At 44.8% G+C, this 12,934-nt stretch overlaps 1 pseudogene; it reads right to left on the minus strand.

Annotated features, from left to right (window-relative positions):
* The window catches only part of LOC135521602 (protein PTHB1-like), a 246,567-nt pseudogene that overhangs the window by 192,266 nt on the left and 41,367 nt on the right, over positions 1 to 12,934 (minus strand).

The raw sequence follows: 12,934 nt of genomic DNA on the forward strand, positions 1-12,934 counted from the left end.
ACGTTTGACCACAGTCACACTGTTGGCCCATAGACTCCTAGAATATTAATGTGATGGTTAAACAATCTTCAAATGCTTTCAATGGGCAACTAAACCCAATTGCTGCAGGATCAGCTAAACTAAATGTCCTGCCATCAATGAGGGGTGTGGTCGAAAACAACGGGGGGGGGGGGGGGACTGAAGTTGAGGGGAAAAGCTGGAGGGAGAAAAGCAAGGAGTGAGAAGGAGGGAATGATAGCAAGAGAGAAGACGGCGACCAGAAAGAACTAGGGGAAACATTTTTCCCCTCTCAGGTTCCCAGCCGCCATTGACTAGTCGGCACTCTCTAAAGACAAACAGAGTGTGTGTGTGTGTCTGTGGTTAGGAAGAGGGGGACGCCCTGCCTGTAAATCTAAACTGGTCCCACCTCTTCACACACCGTATCCCAGACACCCCGTGTACTCTCAGGCTGCCACGGCAGAGTTACGACACACTCGCCACAATCATTTACCTGCATGGGCTGTGTGTGTGTATTATGTCTCACCTGAGCTGTCATTGTTGCCCTCTGTTGGCCAACTCATGGTCGACACACCTGACCTCACTATGGGGTCACTGGTTGATATGAGGCCTATGAGGGTTTCTGTAGTAGTTATGAGAGTAGGCTACTTTTCTCCAAAGTATGTAATAATGGGAATTGATGGGAAAGGATGTAAAATATATCACTAGCCACTTTAAACAATGCTACCTAATATAATGTTTGCATACCCTACATTATTCATCTCATATGTATACGTATATACTGTACTCTTATCATCTACTGCATCCTTATGTAATACACTTTAACTATGCCACTTTGTTTACATACTCATCTCATATGTATATACTGTACTCGATACCATCTACTGTATCTTGCCTATGCTGCTCTGCACCATCACTCATTCATATCTTTATGTACATATTCTTTATCCCCTTACACTGTGTATAAGATATTAGTTTTGGAATTGTTAGTTAGATTACTTGTTGGTTATTACTGCATTGTCGGAACTGGAAGCACAAGCATTTCGCTACACTCGCATTAACATCTGCTAACCATGTGTATGTGACAAATAAAATTTGATTTGATTTGTCATTTTCCCTAAAATCTTTGCTTTTAAGCACACACACAGCAACATGTGCTGTCAATCATCTTCTCTCAATGGATAATGGAAGTAGTCTGGAACCCCAGCAGCCTGATTACACCAGCACTAGTCATACTGCATGATTTCTCACTGAGTGTGTGTTAAGTCTCTCTGACCACTCTGTTTATTTGACCTCAGGGCGACTGTAAGGGATCCCGTTCATTGTGCAGCTGCAATGATGTCATCGATGCGATGAAACGTGTGTGTGTGTGTGTGTGTCACTGATCAAAAGGGAGGACATCTACTGTATCAGAGCACATATGAACAGACAGAGGCACGGACAGACAGAAATAAACACATGCTACTCAGAACTAGACACCCAACTATTTAGCCGTAACATGTAGCCTGTGTTTGTGTGTGTGTTGAGTACATGCAAGTGTATAAGTGTCTGCATGTGTACGTGGCGTACCCATGTGTACAGTATGTGTAACCAAAACTGTGTATGTGAAACTATGTGTGTGTGTGTGTGTGTGTGTGTGTGTGTGTGTGTGTGTGTGTGTGTGCGCGCATCTCTCTCACTCTCTCTCGAGCAATATCGAGTTGCGCGGGAACATAAACAGTGGGCTGTGGGCTCTTCCTGTGCTTCCCAGAGCAGATCCCAGTCTACTTACCTGCAGTGTTGAGCTCTTTCATATGGGCCAGCAGCAGAGCAGGGGAAACACAAACACAACACAGTCACTTTAGAGGGCCCTGGCCCAGGGCACGTAAACACTGGAGCCTACTCATTCACTTTACACACACCCCTGCCCTTCATCCCTCCCTCACTACTTCTTCCCCCGCTTTAGTCTCTCCCCTCTCCTCTCGTTTCCTTCCGTCTCTCTCCCTCCTCTGTTCTACCTCCCTCATCTCCCTGTTCTCACCTCCCTTCCTCTCCTCTCGTTTCCTTCCGTCTCTCTCCCTCCTCTGTTCTACCTCCCTCGTCTCCCTGTTCTCACCTCCCTTCCTCTCCTCTCGTTTCCTTCCGTCTCTCTCCCTCCTCTGTTCTACCTCCCTCGTCTCCCTGTTCTCACCTCCCTTTCTCTCCTCTCGTTTCCTTCCGTCTCTCTCCCTCCTCTGTTCTACCTCCCTCGTCTCCCTGTTCTCAACCCCCTTCCCCTCCTCTCGTTTCCTTCCGTCTCTCTCCCTCCTCTGTTCTACCTCCCTCGTCTCCCTGTTCTCACCTCCCTTCCACTCCTCTCGTTTCCATCTGTCTCTCTCCCTCCTGTTCTCACCTCCCTTCCTCTCCTCTGTTCTACCTCCCTCGTCTCCCTGTTCTCACCTCCCTTCCTCTCCTCTCGTTTCCTTCCGTCTCTCTCCCTCCTCTGTTCTACCTCCCTCGTCTCCCTGTTCTCACCTCCCTTCCTCTCACCTCCCTTCCTCTCCTCTCGTTTCCTTCCGTCTCTCTCCCTCCTCTGTTCTACCTCCCTCATCTCCCTGTTCTCACCTCCCTTCCTCTCATCTCTCTGGAAAGTGGAGTCCTCTCCTTGCGTCTTCTCCTTTATCTGCACCAAATGAAGACCTGGACGGGTGAAAGTAGACTCCTGTTGATGCACCCCATCCGCACATAAGTCATCTCAGTCACTGTCTGTCTCTTTTATTAAATGTGTTGTCAGAAGTCAAAAGCTCCACCTTAGACAGACAGCAGGCTTGAGACTGACAATAGACAATGAGACCGACAGAATAACAGAATAGACCTTCTAGGCTTAAGTACCAGACTGACAGAATATAGACAGTCTGAAAACAGAGACATTGACTACTGTAGCTACAGACGGCCAAGAATAACCGACAACCAGCCAAACGCATTCAGCTTAACATCAATTCAGGAGACAAAATGGTCCTAGTCAGCAAAATCTATTATCAGCCAGCTGTGGACTGATTCATTCTATAATGATTCAATTTAAAAAAAGGTGCACATTCTTCAAAAAAGAATTCTGCCAAACCGCTGTTATTGAAATAATCAATGACACACATTCAACTACACAATCACCTACACAGTTATTCGTTTGACAGTGAGTGAAGTTAATTAAATGCTGGAGGACTCAAGGTGGTGCTGAATGTGTTTCATTGACTGAGGAATGAGCTCTACACTGAATCATGTGCCACTGATTCCTCTAGCAGTCTAGCAGCACAGTCCATGAGGGCCAGATTGAGAATGAAACTGCAGCATGCCCCCTGAGCTGTGCTTGTGTATTTCACGCTTTGTTAGCTCTGATGAAAGCCAGCCACCTCCCTCCCTCCATTGGCTGGGTGTAGCCACACTGGCTGCTGAGGAGAGGAGAGGGAGAGGAGAGGGAGGGAGGGAGAGGGAGAGGGAGAGGGAGAGGGAGAGGGAGAGGGAGAGGGAGAGGGAGAGGGAGAGGGAGTGGGAGAGGGAGAGGAGAGGAGAGGAGAGGAGAGGAGAGGAGAGGAGAGGAGAGGAGAGGAGAGGAGAGGAGAGGAGGAGCAGAGCGCAGAGTAGAGGAGAGGGAGAGGAGAGGGAGAGGAGCTGAAGAGGAGAGGAGAGGAAGAGGAGCTGAAGAGTAGAGGGAGGAGAGGAACTGAAGAGGAGAGGAGAGGAGCTGGAGAGGAGCTGAAGAGGAGAGGAGCTGGAGAGGAAAGCGGGGCAGAGATTTAGCACAGGTCAAATGGAACTGAACACAGGACAAATATACAGATAGAGGGGAAATAGACAGAGATATGCACACAAACAAACACACACTACACGTAGAGGCTGGTGTGATTAAAAATGAATGTGAAATCATTGAGACAGTGGATGACCCCCAACATGGCCCTACTACATTAGATAGTGGACGGTGGGAGAGCACTACCGCAAATCCCTTTGATTGGAAAGGAGTGTAGACAGTAACAGAGTTGTCATCGTTGCCTCTGGGTGCAGCGGCAGAAAGAGAGAAAGCTGAATTCCTCCCATTCCAGCCAGGCATTCAGGGGAGAGGAGTGGAGGAGAGAGCTAATGAAGATTAACACTGCTCTGTCTAACACCTAGCCAGCGGGCCAACACATCCATACACACACTGACGCACAGAGAGAAATATAGTCCACTAAACAGTCATATATCCACAGGTGTGTGTGTGTGTGTAGCCATCCCTCCTTCCCCTGCTCATCTCTTCTCTCTGTTACTGTGAACCCTACCTGTGATCTAAGTAATGTCTTACCGATTTAAACACAGGGCAGCCATCTCTGGAAGGCCCTTAGAAAAACTCCAGACTCTTCTCTTTCCACCCCCGCTATTTTTAGCATCACAATAAAATTACAAAAAAACGCCTCAATATTTCCAAGCCATTTCACATTTAATGTGCTTTCAGGGAACCTTTCCACAAGACGCTGCCAACACAGACAGTCCAATGGAAACAATAGTACAAATGCTGCTTTTTTTGTGAGACGCTTTGAATCAAATGAAATAATAAAACCCCATGACATTTTAATTTAAATAAAGAAGGGTTTTGTTGGTTAGAGGGGAGAGTAATGTCTTCCAGAAACACATACTGCCGTGAACCAGATGCTTCGAGGGATACAGTTCAGTCCGCTGTTACCCATTCAGTGGTTTTAAAGGGTACAGAGCTGCTACAGGCAGATGTCAGTACGGTTACAGCCAACGATCAGCGGTGTTACTCTCAGTCCATCTCGTAACAGACACACATCAGTACTGTTAGCCAGATGTCAGAGCTGTTACAGACAGACGTCTGTGGACGTAAGATAAGTCACAGGCAGGGAAACGTAAAAGCATCAATTTATGAGAGAGATGAGGCAAGTGTGACATGTTTCCGACAGGTTGTAGAAAGACATGAAATGTTTAAGAGGTTGCCAGTGTGTGTACCTGCAGGAGAACTGTAAGATACGGCCACGTCTCCTGTCAGGTCTGTTGGTGGATACGGCCCATTCAGGAAGGCAGAGAACGCCACCACAGAGGTAGACCCAATACCTGTAAAAAATATTTTAAAAAACATAATAATAACACCGTTTTAGACACACAGTCAAAACACAGACACATGACGACTCAGCACTTTAACAAGTGTGAAGAGTGCAGGAAACAGTATTCTCAACACTCAGACTACCCAGGCCTAAAAACATACACACAGTCACATACTCTCAGTCTCACACATGGTTACACGCTCAAACATCTCAACCAGAGGTGAAGACAGCAGGGTTAACAACACTAACCAGACAACTCTAACACACACACAGAGAAAGGGTGTCTGTGGCACAAAGAGGAGGGTGATGATTTGAGTCCAGTTCTAATACCCTAACAGAGTCAGAGAGGGAAGGTAGATGGAGAACAAAAACAGCCTGGGAGGAAAGGCCAGATTTCAGCTAATGGCTTTGGAGAGAGGTCGAGCCAAGTTACACACACAAGTTACACAGAGCCCTGTTTGAATGGGCGCACCGACCATGCGTCAGGTGGTGTGGTAATGGGGCGTGACGTGTGGAGCCCAGAGCAGAGTAGGCCCAGCACAGGTGACTGAGCCAGGGGTGTGTGCCAGGATTCCCCACTATACACATATCAAGCACTCTGTATGTCTGTGTCCTGCTCTCTCTCTCTCTCTCTGTCTGTAGTGAAGGGATTTCACAGACCATCTCGCCCTCTTTTCATTTTCATTGTCTGTCTTTCCTTGTCTCAAACCTGCCAACCATGAAGAGTTTTCAGTGGTGTAAAATACTTAAGTAAAAATACAATGTACATTCCAAAGTAAAATAGTGTACTTTCTACTCCATACATTTTCCCTGACACCCAAAAGCACTTATTACATTTTTAATGCTTAGCAGGACTGGAAAACTGTCCAATTCACACACATATCAACCCAAACATCCATGGTCATCTCTACTGCCTCTAGTCTGGCGGACTCACTAAATACTTTGTTTGTCAATTATGTCTGTGTGTTGGAGTGTGCCCCTGGCTATCAGTCAAAAAATACAAATACAAAAGGTGGTGTCTGGTTTGCGTAATATAAGCAATTTGAAATGATTTATACTTTTACTTTTGATACTCAAGTATATTTTTGCAATTAAATACATTTTATATTTAGTATATTTAAGTATATTTAGAAACAAAAATACTTTTAGACTTTTACTCAAGTAGTATTTTATTGGGTGACTTTCACTTTTACTTGAGTCATTTTCTATTAAGGTATCTTTACTTTTAATCAAGTATGACAATTGGGTACTTTTTCCACCACTGAGAATTTTACCACGTCAGTGAGGCGACGTGACACCCACACTGCTCAAACCTTAGGCAAATGCACCTTTTTTAGCCTAATAAGTATGTTGGCAGAAGACTGGCTCACTAGGAATGGTAGACTATAGACTGTTATGGGTACTTGGTCATTGGTTGTGCTTCAGTAGCTAACTAGAAATACGTTTAAAATGTACAATATGGGGTTCTCCTTAAGATTTTCTGACAAGGTGGTGCTGATGTAGGCCTTATGTTAGATAGGGGGGGGTCTTTAGGGGCTCAGTCAAGTTTGCTCTCAGGAAGTTGGAGCATTTTTGCATTTTTGAAAAACCTGCAACTGCCATTTCCTGAAACCTAGAGTTTTAAATGATATTAAACAATAGCCAACACAGAAGTCTTGTGTCGAATACATTTGACCAAGACAAATATGATTAGACATGTTCTGAAATGTTCAGGGGTTCAGAGGGTATTTCTCTGACATGTCAATACCATTATAGAAAAAAAGTTGGATTTTGTAACCTAATGTCATATCTCAAAATCCTGATCCATCTTACCTCAATATTTTTATGTCCTGCGGATTCGAGACGAAAGATGTTGAACGGGAAAAAGTGAGTATGTCAGTTAGCCAGTAGCCTTAATTCTTGCACAGAATCCAGACTAGATAATGCAATAACATTTTCCTGAATTTCACCACTTTCTTTCAATTGATTTAATCACCCTAATTCTGGCCATCCTACAAGGGTAAAAACTACAATAACCTTTGAATGGATTGTGATATAGGGAGGTGAGGTTTGGACCAATGGTTTTCTTATACGATTATTTACACAAGTTATTTTACCCATTGGTCAAAAGATGCATTATTGACTGGACACCCTACTAAATTGAGGTGGTCTCATTGACACTTTCACATTTTTTCTAGGTTACGTTTATTATTATTCTAATAAATTGGGGTCTTTATGTGGACAGTCTAGTGAAAATGTAAACTGGCTTCTTCATTTTGTTTGGGGAGAAAATAAATCATCCGAATAATTCAATTACTGGATGCAATGTAGTACTCTAGCTTACTGTAGTAGTCTAGCTTACTGTAGTAGTCTAGCTTACTGTAGTACTCTAGCTTACTGTAGTAGTCTATCTTACTGTAGTACTCTAGCTTACTGTAGTAGTCGAGCTTACTGTAGTAGTCTAGCTTACTATAGTAGTCTAGCTTACTGTAGTAGTCTAGCTTACTGTAGTACTCTAGCTTACTGTAGTAGTCGAGCTTACTGTAGTACTCTAGCTTACTGTAGTAGTCTAGCTTACTATAGTACTCTAACTTACTGTAGTAGTCTAGCTTACTCTAGTACTCTAGCTTACTGTAGTAGTCTAGCTTACTGTAGTACTCTAGCTTACTGTAGTAGTCTAGCTTACTGTAGGCTATTTGGAATATGAAACAACTGAACTAGGTCTATAGGAGCTAGTTCCAGATCTCCATCCCTGACCTCATCCATCAAGTTTGGTCTGACTACTAGACTACCATTCATTCAACATGCCTTGTTGCCGTTGGTGACCTGACTATAATCACATCATTAGCAGCCTACTGTTGACATACAGCGATATCAAGAAGACAGATGAAGAATTGATTCATTAACACAGGCCTACTAATATTTAACAGTCTAACATAACTTCCCGTCAAGGAAGGTTTTAGCGCAATTAGGGGCGTTTTTTTTTAGATCTCTGTTTAATGTCAAGTTACACCCATTGATGGTCGCCGTTGGTCCGTGGCCGTTAATGTTTCGCATTGGGGATGACAGTAGTATTGTAGCGAACTCTAACCCTTTTCCTAACCTCATTCTCTTAACATGCCATGCTAATTTAGCTAACCTGCCACGTTAATTCTCCCAACATGCCACGCTAGTTATCCTAACCTGTTATGAAACAAATCATCTGTGCCGAAAAACCATCAATCTCATAAAACCGCAACTGACCAATGGCAGGTATCAATTGACTGACCAATCACAGGCACCAATGAGCGTTTCCTGATATTCAGGAGCACCCACATCAAGAAACATCCCAAATTGCAGTCTGCAATTACACCATATTGGTATTTTAGGAGTGCTCTTCGTACCAGCGTACTTTGACCTCAAATTGCGTGCAGGTTGGCAGGTTGTTTGTTTCCCTCATCTCCATCTCTCTCGTTGTATTCTTTTCTGTCCCCGGCTCTTCCTTCTGACACGGGGCCCAGGGGGGTAGTGTGTTCTGGAGCACCAACTCCAACACCCTTCTACTATACATGGACGCAGTCAAAACGTCAGACAAGAATCCTCAACATGAGCACACACAGCGCCACAGAGGAGAGATGGTGGCTGAGTGGAGAAAAAAGGAAGAAACAGATTACGAGGGGAGAGAGCGTCAAAGGAATAAAAAGAAAGGAGTGGGAGAAGAGGCAGAGAAGCCAAAAGGGCCGGCACTTTCTCTGCGCTCCGTCAGACGCTCTGACAGCGTGACGAGCCCTCTCCCTCCATCACTCTCCTTTTCAAAAACGGGGGCAAGCTTGCTTTTAACCCCTCGACCCCGCGAGCAAATAGTGACCAGACAGTCTAAGTGTTACCACACCATTAGCGCCCAGTGTAGAACAACAATAACAACAAAGGAGGAGGACACAAATCCCCCTCGTATCTCCTTCCCCCCTCTCCTTCCTTCTCACACTCGCTCCTTCCCTCAGGGCCTGAGTTAAGCGTAAGACATTTCGCTTTGACCTTAGGTGACCTCGGCCACCCACCCCTGGGAGAAGACGGGTCAAGAAGGGTCGGCAGGGTAATGCATATCACACACTGAGAGCAAGAGAGGGAAAGTGTGTTGAGGGTGTTTGGGGTGCAAAGAGTGTGTGCGCTCCACTGAGAGAATCATTGTGTGTGTGAGCATGTGTGAGACTGTGAAAGAGACTGTAAAAGAGAGAATGTTTGTGCATGTGTGTGAGAGAGTGTGTGCAAGAGTATTAAACGGTGTAGTGTTTTAGTGTTAGGGTGTGTGTGTGGGGGCACATACTGACACTTGCAGAGACCCATTAGGGATCTCGGGTGAAGATCAGCAGGGCGCTAAATGGCCATCTTTGACCTTTTGGGGTCAAGACTTAGGTCACATCCCTGTGTAGGGTCTGTTAGAGCAATCCATTCAAAGCCTCTCTGCTGTACGCTAAAATTCTCTCCACGAAGCAGGACCATCAGATAAGACTCACTTTACATACACTACCAGTCAAAGGTTTTAGAACTCATTCACTGTAGAATAATAGTGAAGACATCAAAACTATAAAATAAAACATATGGAATCATGTGGTAACCAAAAAAGTGTTAAACAAATCCAAATATATTTGAGAGATTCTTCAAAGTAGCCACCCTTTGCCTCGATGACAGCTTTGCACACTCTTGGCATTCTTTCAACCAGCTTCATTAGATAGTCACCTGAAATGCATTTCAATTAACAGGTGTGCCTGTTAATGCCTTAATGCGTTTGAGCCAATCAGTTGTGACAAGGTAGGGGTGGTATACAGAAGATGGTATTTTACCAAGTCCATATTATGGCAAAAACAGCTCAAATAAGCAAAGATAAACAACAGTTTCTGCAAGGAAACCACTGCTAAAGGACACCAATAAGAAGAAGAGATTTTCTTGGGCCAAGAAACATGAGCAATGGACATTACACCGGTGGAAATTTGTCCTTTGGTCTGGAGTCCAAATTGGAGATTTTTGGTTTCAACTGCTGTGTCTTTGTGATGCGCGGTGTGTGTGAACGGATGATCTCCACATGTGTATTTCCCAACGTAAAGCATGGAGGAGGAGGTGTTATGGTGTGGGGATGCTTTGCTGGTGAAACTGTCTGTGATTTATTCAGAATTCAAGGCACACTTAACCAGCATGGCTACCAAAGCACTCTGCAGCGATACGCCATCCCATCTGGTTTGCGCTTAGTGGGACTATCATTTGATTTCAACAGTACAATGACCCAACACACCTCTAGGCTGTGTAAAGGCTATTTTTCCAAGAACGAGAGTGATTAAGTGCTGCATCAGATGACCTAGCCTCCACAATCCCCCGACCTCAAACAAACTGAGATGGTTTGGGATGAGTCGGAACGCAGAGTGAAGGAAAAGCAGCCAACAAATGCTCAGCATATGTGGGAACTCCTTCAAGACTGTTGGAAAAGCATTCCAGGTGAAGCTGGTTGAGAGAATGCCAAGAGTGTGCAAAGCTGTCAAGGCAAGGGGTGGCTATTTGAGGAATCTCAAATATAAAATATATTTTGATTTGTTTAACACTTTTTTGGTTGCAACTACCATCATATCAGTGTGTGTGTGTGGGGGGGGGGGGGGGTGAGTCCTTGAGAGCTGCCCAGTTGACTGGTTTAGATTTCTACCTGGCACACAGGCTTAACAATCCACCAGGTTTCCCAGGTCTGTATCGTATGATGATTATGAGGTAAGGTTGAAAACTAGCAGACACCACAGCTCTCTAGGATCAAAGCTATGTGCATGCCATCTCTTTGACGTGTTTGCATGCGTGTGTGTGTGTGGGGGGGGGGTTACTGTCAGTTTGTACTTGTGTATTAATGGAATACTTTGCTCTTACTTAGAAATTCACTATTTAGTGATTTAAATCAGACTACCAAACCTGTAACAAGGGAAAGAAGAGAGAGAGAGACAGAGGCAGCGAGAACAAAGAAGGTAGTGTGGTGGTGGACAGGGGTACTGGGTTGCCATCTGAGACGAATAAAGAGTGAAATAACAATAAAAATCAGAAGGCGCTGCCTCCCCCACAAACCCAGGACAGACCAAGCTGAGTGGAGGGATGGAGTTTCTAAACAGAGCATCCTGCGGTGGCGCACACACACACACAGTCAAAGAATCAAAGACACATGGGCATTGGTCTGTTGGTCTGTGCCAAACTCACACACTCCAACACACAGAGGCTAACTGGGCAGCTCCAGCTCCCCATTACCCAGGATAAAACACACGGACAAGACGTCAGAGGAAGGGAGTGAGTGTGAGAGAGAGATCTGTAGAGAGAAAGCTAAAACGTGTGGGAGATGGAGAGATACAGGTGACAAGAGAGAAAGAGAGGAGGAGAAGGAGAGAGTGGGACTCAAAGAGACAGATGAAGATGGAGTTTATAGCTATATAGTAGATTGAGAGACAGAGGGAGAGAGAAACAGAAACATGTGGTATGTGTGTGTACACGACACTATGCACTTCAACAAGACATAGTACGGGCCAAATCCGGTCATTCTGGACAAAATCATTCAATGAGTCAAAAGTCCCGTTAAAAAGGTTTGACTGCCAAACACGACCATGGTGGGGTCAGGTAGGGGTAGGGTGGGGTAGAGTGGTGTGTGTTTGTGTGTGTGGTTAGGGGCCTGGGTTTCACAGCAGAAGGCTGCTGATAGAAGGCTGCTGGTTCACGGTGTGTGTGTTTAATCTGCTGCGTTGTGATGACTGCCATGGTTACGTACGCATCACCTAACTAAGCTTTTAGCTGTCTTGACTTACAGCCATCTTAATGGTGAGGGCAACATTTGCTTCAAAATGTGGTTCCATAATCTCCAACACCTCTACTAACCTACAGTAGGCTAGTGGAAAAATGGATCCCAACTAGGCAGACATACAGGACTAAACACTTTTAGGGCGACCAGACTTTTCTTCAAATGTTCCTACATCAACATGTTCCTGCTTTTCATCACAAAAGCTTCAAGTACATCAGTCTCTTTGCACTGCTCTCAGACACTGTGATAAAACTGATATGAAACCGGTTTCTAGGAATTGGGAAGGTTGTAGTAGCAGACTGTTGTGTTTGCTTTGGGTGAGAGTTTACAGTGTTTGCTTGACCGTGTCAAGGTGACCATGTACCTCCGTTTTATTCATTCAGGTTATAGAACCTTTCATGTCTGCTGTCCCATAATGATAATGTCTGAGCCCACAGAGGAAAGCACACAGTCTTTCATTCATTCATTCACTCTCTATAAAGATAAGGTGAGAGAGAGCGAGAGAGAGCGAGAGAGAGAGAGCGAGAGAGAGAGAGCGAGAGAGAGAGAGAGAGAGAGAGAGAGAGAGAGAGAGAGAGAGAAGAAGAGGTGGCTGGCTTTCATGACAGCCAGTGGAGGCTGAACACACACAGTCAGTTTAGGACCCTGCAAAGCACAGCGACTCGTCACCTTGATCTGAGAAAGAGAGACGAATGGAGAGGGAGGAGAAAAAGAGAAATAGAAGAGGAAGTCATCAAGTGTGCGACACATACCCTCCCTGTGACTGAAGGGACGGGAAAACCATCAATGTGATCACAGATCCCTGCACCTGTACATAGCCCATATGTAAACAGCCCATCTATCTACCTACCTCATCCCCATACTGTATTTATTTATCTTGCTCCTTTGCACCCCAGTATCTCTACTTGCACATTCATCTTCTGCACATCTACCCTTCCAGTGTTTAATTGCTATATTGTAATTACTTTGCCATCATGGCCTATTTATTGCCTTAACTCCCTTATCTTACCTCATTTGCACTCACTGTATATAGACTTTTTGTTTTCTTTTGTTCTACTGTATTATTGACTACAGTGCCTTGCGAAAGTATTCGGCCCCCTTGAACTTTGCGACCTTTTGC

Source organism: Oncorhynchus masou, chromosome 30 (genome assembly GCF_036934945.1).
Source record: "Oncorhynchus masou masou isolate Uvic2021 chromosome 30, UVic_Omas_1.1, whole genome shotgun sequence".
Taxonomy (NCBI): domain Eukaryota; kingdom Metazoa; phylum Chordata; class Actinopteri; order Salmoniformes; family Salmonidae; genus Oncorhynchus; species Oncorhynchus masou.